The sequence below is a fragment of the Jaculus jaculus genome, chromosome 14 (genome assembly GCF_020740685.1).
Source record: "Jaculus jaculus isolate mJacJac1 chromosome 14, mJacJac1.mat.Y.cur, whole genome shotgun sequence".
Taxonomy (NCBI): domain Eukaryota; kingdom Metazoa; phylum Chordata; class Mammalia; order Rodentia; family Dipodidae; genus Jaculus; species Jaculus jaculus.
Window position 1 is genome coordinate 3,514,910 of NC_059115.1, and position 8,601 is coordinate 3,523,510.

General features: G+C 47.1%; 1 pseudogene; it reads left to right on the top strand.

The window, feature by feature from the left end:
- Positions 1-3,913: 3,913 nt before the first annotated feature.
- On the top strand, positions 3,914-5,238 carry LOC123454791 (annotated as a pseudogene).
- Positions 5,239-8,601: the final 3,363 nt, after the last annotated feature.

Genomic DNA, 8,601 nt, shown 5'->3' on the forward strand with positions numbered 1-8,601 from the left:
CAGATGCACAAGGTGATGCATGTGTATGGAGTTCGTTTGCAGTGGCTGGAGGCCCTGGTGCGCCCATTCTCCGTCTCTCTGCCTCTCTCTCTCTCTCAAAAAAGAAAGAAAGAAAGAAAAAGAGAAAGAGAAAGAGAAAAAGAAAAAGAAAGAGGAAAAGGAAAAGAAAAAGAAAAAGAAAAAGAAAAAGAAAGAGGAAAAGAAAAAGAAAAAGAAAAAGAAAAAGAAAAAGAAAAAGAAAAAGAAAAAGAAAAAGAAAAAGAAAAAGAAAAAGAAAAAGAAAAAAAAGTACAAGGGCTGGGGACTAGAGAAATGGATTAGTGTTTAAGGCGCTTGTTTGCAAAGCCAAAGGAGCCAGGTTTGATTCCCCAGGACCCACGTAAGCCAGATGTACAAGGGGGCGCAAGCATCTGGAGTTCATTTGCAACAGCTGGAGGATCTGGTGCATCCACTCTCTCTCTCCCTCCCTGCCTATTTCTCTCTCTCTCAAATAAATAAATAAAAAGTTCAAGGGCTGCAGAGATGGCTCAGTTAAAGGCACTTGCTTGCAAAGCCTAATGTCCTGGGGTTCTATTCCCCAGTATCCACATAAAGCCAAATGCATAAAGTAGCACATGTGTCTGGAGTTCATTTGCAGTGGCAGGAAGCCCTGGTGCACCCATTCTCTCCTTCTTTCTCTCTGCCAGTTTATATCTCTCATCTCTCTCTCAATTTTTTTTTTTTTTTTTGGTTTTTCAAGGTAGGGTCTCACTATGGTCCAGGCTGACCTGGGATTCACTATGTAGTCTCAAGGTGGCCTCGAACTCTCAGTGATTCTCCTACCTCTGCCTCCCAAGTGCTGGGATTAAAGGTGTGTGCCACCACACCCGGCTCTCAAATAATTTTTTTTTGGGGGGGAGGTTTCAAGGTAGGATCTCACTCTAGCCCAGGCTAACCTGGAATTCACTATGTAGTCTCAGGCTGGCCTCGAACTCACAGTGATCCTCCTACCTCTGCCTCCCAAGTACTGGGGTTAAAGGTATGTGCCACAATGCTCAACTTAAATAACAAGATAAATAAAATAAATAAATAATTTTAACAGGATCGCTGTGAGTTCAAGGCCAGCCCAAGAGTACATAGCGAATTCCAGGTCAGCCTGCTAGAGCAAGACCCTACCTTGAAGAACCAAAGAAAAAAAGAAGAAAAAGTTCAAGGCTGTCTTCAGCTGCATAATGGGTTTGAGGTCAGCCTGGGCTACAAGAGACTGTCTGAATAAATATACAAACAAATAAATAAAAATACCTGTAGTTTAACCACCCACAATATGTGGCTGCCCTCTTACATATTCCTAACCATTGGGCTATGTGGCTTCATAGGAGAGATGTTTTCTTTGCTTTTTGGGGGGTGGGGGGGCGGGGAAGGCGGGTTGAGGTAGGGTTTTACTCTAGCTCAGGCTGACCTGGAATTCACTATGTAGTCTCAGGGTGGCCTTGAACTCACGGTGCTCCCCCTACCTCTGCCTCGGGTGAGCTGAAATTAAAGGCGTGTGCCACCACACGCTGGGTTACTTTATTTTAAAATTAGTAACATTAACAGCTGAGGGTGTGGCTCAGTGGGAGAGGGTTTGCTCTGACTCCACTATGAAAGGGCTGGAGGCTGACTCTACATGATAGCGCCAGCCTGGAATTCATCCCAGAGGGTCTGGGGCTGTGACTCAGAGCTAGAATCCTTGCCTGGTACCAGTGAGTTCTTGGATTCCTTCCCCAGCACAGAAAATTTTAAAAGATAATAATAATAATAAATCGGCTTGACCAAGAACCTCCTGCTTGTGGCCCTGGACACCCCTTGCTCCTCCCTAAGACCCTGCGGGCGCCCTGGGGTGCTCTCCTACCTACACCCTGCCATCTCTCGCCTTGCTGGCCACAGCACAGGCCTTGGGGGGAGTGGGGTTCCCCACCCCTTGAGCCTCAGCCTGCAGGCTTTATGAATCAAGTTGACCTGGAAGTTGTGCAGCCAAGGATGACCTTGAAGATTTAATCCTCCTGCCTCTGGAATGCTTGAATTACAGGTGTATTGGGTGAGCTGACTTAGGCCAAAGGACCCAGGTTCGATTCCCCAGGACCCATGTAAGCCAGATGCACAAGGGGGCGCATGCGTATGCAGTTTGTTTGCAGTGGCTGGAGGACCTGACGCACCCATTCTCTATCTGTCTCTCTCTCTCTCTCAAATAAATATTAAAAAAAAAAAATAAAAATAAGGGCTGGAGAGACAGTTTAGCGGTTAAGGCGCTTGCCTGCAAAGCCAAATGACCTCGGTTCAATTCCCCAGGACCCCCATAGGCCAGATGCACAAGGTGGCACATGTGTCTGGAGTCCATTTGCAGTGGCTGGAGGCCCTGGCTTGCCCATTCTCTCCTTCTTTCCCTCTCTCTTTCTCTCTCTCTCTGTCTCTCAAATAAGTAAATGAATAAAAATAAAAAGAGGATTACAGAAGGCTGGATCTGAATTCGAGTTCAGTGGCAAGCGTCTATCCACTGAGCCGTCTCCATGGCCCTGAGACAGTTACTGTTCAGCTCTGTTATGGAAAAGACGTGGCGGACTCATTTGCGACCTCGAAGCGTATCTGCAGAAGAGAAAGGAAAAGCTGAGTGTGAAGAGTTACCCATCGCCCCCCTCCCACAGCCAGGAAATGCCTGGAGAACTGAACACGCTGCAAGAGGGTACCACTGGCTGTCCGTGTCCAGGACAAATCTTCAGGGCACACGAGGCACTGGCAGCTTGCAGTGGTTTCCTGGCCAAGCAGAGGATGAGAACACAAATGTGTTGGATCTGCATCATGTTACCGAGACTGGCTTTATACCTATTTCAAATATTTTATTTTTATTTATTTATTTATTTATTTATTTATTTATTTATTTATTTATTTATTTGACAGAGAAATAGGGGCAGAGAGAGAGAGAAAATGGGCGCTCCAAGGCCTTCAGCTACTACAGACAAACCCCGGACGCAGGGGGATCTTACTGCATCTGGCTAATGTGGGTCCTGGGGAATCGAACCTGGGTCCTTTGGCTTTGCAGGCAAATGCCTTAACAGCTAAGCCATTCTTCTAGGCCTTTATACCTATTTTAGAATATGCCTACACAGCCACTCTGTCAATTAACACAGGAAACATTGCTGTTCTAGCTGCAGCCAGCTATATGCAAATGTTTAGTGTTGCTAGTGCCTGCTATGAAATCAAGTATTTAATTATTGTTTAAGGCTTTATTCTTATTTATTTATTAGAGACAGAGAGAGGCAGAGAGCAAGAGAGAATGGGCACACCAGGGTCTCTAGCCACTGCAAACAAACTCCAGATGCATGCGCCACCATGTGCATCTGGCTTACCTGGGACCTGGAGAATCGAACCTGGGTCCTTAGGTTTCTCAGGCATGTGCCTTAACTGCTAAATCATCTCTCTACCCCTATTTATTTATTTCAGAGAGAGCAGCAGAGAGAGTGAGATAGAGAATGGACGCACTGGGCTGAAGAGATGGCTTAATGGTTAAGCGCTCACCTGTGAAGCCTAAGGACTCCCGTTCGAGGCTCGATTCTCCAGGACCCACATTAGCCAGATGCACAAGGGGGTGCACGTGTCTGGAGTTCGTTTGCAGAGGCTGGAAGCCCTGGCGCGCCCATTCTCTCTCTCCCCCCCCCCCTTTCTGTCTCTGTCACTCTCAAATAAATAAATAAAAATGAACAACAACAACAAAAAAAAGAGAATGGGCGCACTAGGACCTCTAGCCAATGCAAAAGGAATTCCACACACATGCGCCACCTTTGTGCATCTGGCTTTGTATAGGTCCTGGGAAAATCGAACCTCGGTCCTTTGGCTTTGCAGGCAAGTGCCTTAACCACTAAGCCATCTCTCCAGCCCATGAAATCAATTATTTTTATGGAATACAAACCAATAGACAACAGGAAAAGGGTCTAGATGCTGGACAAGAAAATAATTCTAAGCCGGGAGTGGTGACACATGCCTTTAATCCCAGCGCTCAGGCGACTGAGGTAGGAGGATCACTGTGAGCTCGAGGCCACCCTGAGACTACATACTGAGTTTTAAAAAGTGGGGGGGGGGGCAGTGGTGGAGAGATGGCTTAGCAGTTAGGCGCTTGCCTGTGAAGCCTAAGGATCCCAGTTCAAGCCTCAATTCCCCAGGACCCGCGTTAGCCAGATGCACAAGGTGTGACATGTGTCTGGAGTTCATTTGCAGTGGCTGGAGGACCTGGTGTGCCCATTCTCTCTCTCTCTTTCTCTCTCTCTTTCTGCTTTCTGTACCTCTTTCTCTCTCTGTGTCACTCTCAAATGAAGAAATTACTTTTAAAAAAAGGAATTCTGGGCTGGAGAGATGGCTTAGCGGTTAAGCGCTTGCCTGTGAAGCCTAAGGACCCCGGTTCGAGGCTCGGTTCCCCAGGTCCCACGTTAGCCAGATGCACAAGGGGGCGCACGCATCTGGAGTTCGTTTGCAGAGGCTGGAAGCCCTGGCGCGCCCATTCTCTCTCTCTCTGCCTCTTATCTGTCTTTCTCTCTCTGTCTGTCACTCTCAAATAAAAATAAATAAATAAATAAATAAATAAATAAATAAATAAATAAATAAATAAATAAATAAACAGATAAATAGATAGATAGATAAATAAAGGAATTCTAACTGCAATTTGACCTCTCGGGTTGGAAGCATTTCCCCAGCGTCTCCGGAGCGCAGTGTGGCGGAACCACCCCTGTCTGCAGAGAAGCCCGTGGAAAAGGCACGTGCTGCAGTGAGGCGCAGAACCCCAACCCCTTCTCCCCGAGTGGGTGGTGAGCGCTTCAGCTCCCTACACGCAGAAAATAGAAGCCAGCCGGTCGGCTCTTCTTCAGGCTTTTCCCTGGACTTTTTCCTTTCGGGGTTGATGGAAGGATTCGGCCTGAGACATCTAAGCAGGCAGAGAACACACAAGACTTTAGGCTTTTCCCTGGGCCATCTGAGGCAGGTAGACCAACGGCAGATTATGTGACCCCGGCAAGCACAAAAACTAGCCCGCCTCTGGGTAGTTAAAGCAGAGAGATGAAGTGACAGGAGGTACATGGAGAAGTGTCCTTGTCCCCGCCCATCAGTGCACCTCAGAGCTCGGGGAGTGACCAGCAGACGGTGCCTAGAAGTGAGAGTCCAACCGTCCTTCTTAGTCCATCGTTTCCCTCCATAGGTCTAGTGCTTTGTGTAGTTTTCATGCTGTTACATTTTTAAGTTTTTATTTTTATTTATTTATTTATTTATTTGAGAGAGAGAAAGAGGCAGATACAGAGAGAGAGAGAGAATGGGCATGCCAGGGCCTCCAGCCACTGCAAACTAACTCCAGATGCATGCGCCACCTTGTGCATCTGGCTTAAGTGGGTCCTGGGAAATCAAACCGGGGTCCTTTGGCTTTGATGCAAATGCATTAACCGCTAAGCCATCTCCCAAGCCCATATTTTTAAATATTTTATTTATATATTTGATAGAGAGAGAGAGAATGGGCACGCTAGGGCCTGCAGCTACTGCAAACAAAGCCATCTCTCCAGCCCCCAAGTTTTTATTTTTTTGTCCTATAGAAAATAATGAAGGGGCTGGAGAGATGGCTTAACGGTTAAGCACTTGCCTGTGAAGCCTAAGGACCCCAGTTCGAGGCTCGATTCCCCAGGACCCATGTTAGCCAGATGCACAAGGGGACGCATGCGTCTGGAGTTTGTTTGCAGTGGCTGGTAGCCCTGGCGCGCCCATTCTCTCCCTCTCTCTCTCTCTCTCTTTTTCTCTCTCTCTCTCTCTCTCCCCTTTCTCTCTCTGTCTGTCACTCTCAAATAAATAAACAAAAGAAAATAATGAAGGAAGGCTGGTGAAATGGCTCATCGGTTAAGGTGCTTGCTGCAAAGCCAAAGAACTCCTGTTTGAATCCTCCAGATCCCACGTATAGCCAGACGCAACAGTGACACAAGTGTGCAATGTTGCACACATGCACACGAGGGGGCACAAGCAACTGCGACTGGAGTTCATTCACAGCAGATGAAAGGCCCTGGCAAGCCCATTCTCTCTCTCTCTCTCTCTCTCTCTCTCCCTCCCTCTCTCTGTCTCTATTAATAAATAAAGTAAAATCTTTTAAAAGAAAGATTACCCTGAAACTACATAGTGAATTCCAGGTCAGCCTGGGCTAGAGTGAGACCCTACCTCAAAAAAAACAAATAAAATAAATAAATAAATAAATAAATAAAATAAGCTAAAATAAATAGCTGGACAAGGTGGCGCACGCCTTTAATCCCGGCACTCGGGAGGCAGAGGTAGGAGGATCGCCGCGAGTTTGAGGCCGCCCTGAGACTCCAAAGTGAATTCCAGGTCAGCCTGAGCTAGAGTGAGACCCTACCTGGGAAAACCAAAAAAAAAAAAAAAAGTTAATTAACTAATTAATTAAAACACAAATTATTGAATATATTTGCATGTGTGTATGGGTGCTCTAGGGTTTTCTGCCCCTGCAAATGAATGCCTGCCTGGCTTTACGTGTTTGGCTGGGGAATTAAACCCACCCGCGCAAGCAGGCTTTGCAACGAAGTACTCTGTAACTGCTGAGCCATCTTCCCAGATCCAAAAATAATTTTTCTTTCTTTTTTTTGAGGCAGAGTCTCACCACTCCAGCCCAGGCTGACCTAGAACTCACTGTAGCCCCAGACTGGCCTTGAGTTCACAGGGGTCCTTCTACCTCAGCGCCCCAAGTGCTGGGAATAAAGGGATGTGCCACAATTCTTTCCCTTCCTGCCTTTGTCCTTCCTTCCTTCCTTCCTCTCTCCCTCTCTCTCTCTCTTTCTTTCTGTTAGGTCAGGACAGGCTCCCAAGATGGAGTCACCACGGTCAGCGGAATGGTGACAGAGGCGTGGGGAAGTGGACTGTCCACATTCTTCAAGACACCACTCAGTCATTATGGCCCCCCTTCCTAACAATGCCCCAGGTCATGGTTTCCTGCCTCTTTATCTTGTGAGTCACCTGGTCACTGTTGTGACGTCATGCCCCAGCTATTTTACTACACTCATGTGTAAATGGTTAATGCACTGACCTTCCCTAAAGGAACTTCTCTGTTCCGCTTAGCAAATGAGTTCTTTTTCCTTCCTCACCTTCCCCCGACTGAAAAAGCCCTACAAAGCCCACGACCTGAAAACTCAGGTTGGCTGTGCTCCTCTCTGCTCCTCTCTCGTGAGTCAGCCCTGGCAGCTTGTGCTTTTCCCGAATAAAAGCTTTCACCTTTTGGACTGGAGAGATGGCTTAGCGGTTCAGGCTCTTGCCTGCAAAGCCAAAGGACCCAGGTTCAATTACCCAGGACCCATGTAAGTCAGATGCACAAGGGGGCACATGCGTCTGGAGTTCATTTGCAGTGGCTAAAGGACGTTGCATGCCCTCTCTCTCTCTGAATCTGCCTCTCTCTCTCTCTCTCTGTGTGTCTCAAATAAATAAAGCTTTCATCTCAGAGTGGTTTGTGTGGTCTTGGTCACTTCCAAACCTTACACTTCCTTTTTCTTATTTTTTTTAAATTGTTTATTTTTTTATTTGAGAGCAACAGACAGAGAGAGAGAGAGAGAAAGAGGCAGAGAGATAGAATGGGCACACCAGAGCCTCCAGCCACTGCAAATGGACTCCAGATGCCTGCGCCACCTTGTGCATCTGGCTTACATGGGTACTGGGGGTCAAACCTGGGTCCTTAGGCTCCACAGGTGAGTGTCTTAACTGCTAAGCGATCTCTTCAGCCCTGGTTTAGTTTTTCAAGGTAGGGTCTCACTCTAGCTCAGGCTGACCTGTAGTCTCAGGGTGGCCTTGAACTCATGGTGATCCACCTACCTCTGCCTCCAGAGTGCAGAGATTAAAGGCATGTGCCACCACGACCAGATTCTCTGTCTTTCTTTCTTTCTTTGAGGTAGGGTTTCACTTTAGCCCAGGCTGACCTGGAATTCACTATGGAGTCTCAGGGTGGCCTCAAACTCCTTGCAATCCTCCTACCTCTGCCTCCCAAGTGCTGGGATTAAAGGCGTGAGCCACCACACTTGGCTCCAGAAATGCTTTTTGTTGTTTTGTTTTTGTTTGGTTTTTGAGACAGGATCCCATACACCATAGCTGGTCTTGAACTTCATATGTAGCTGAAAATGACCTTGGACTCACCATCCTCTATCTGCCTCCTCCTCCCAAGTGCTAGGATTACAGGAATGGGCCACTACATCATGTCATTTCCCATCCAAATATCTCAGACATTCTCCCTCTTAACCAAAACACCATTTTCCCTCACCAACAAGCCAACACCCTCTTCCCCACCCCATATAAATATATATAATAATTAACAATATATGTTATACATATATATTGATAGGTCATCTCTGTAGTCCGGGGACAAGTTTTATCTTCAGGTTAGAGCTGAGCAGAATGACTGCCTGAGGTACCATGCAGGAAGAAGAAAACCTGGGATTTGAACCTGGGGAATATGATGCCCCAGCTGTGGCTTTAACCCTTGACTCAGACAGAGCTGCCTGACCGCACCCAAGCAAGAAAGGAAGTTTTGTGGGAGGCCTCAGAGGCGGAGGTTGGGGGGGGAGGCACCCACAC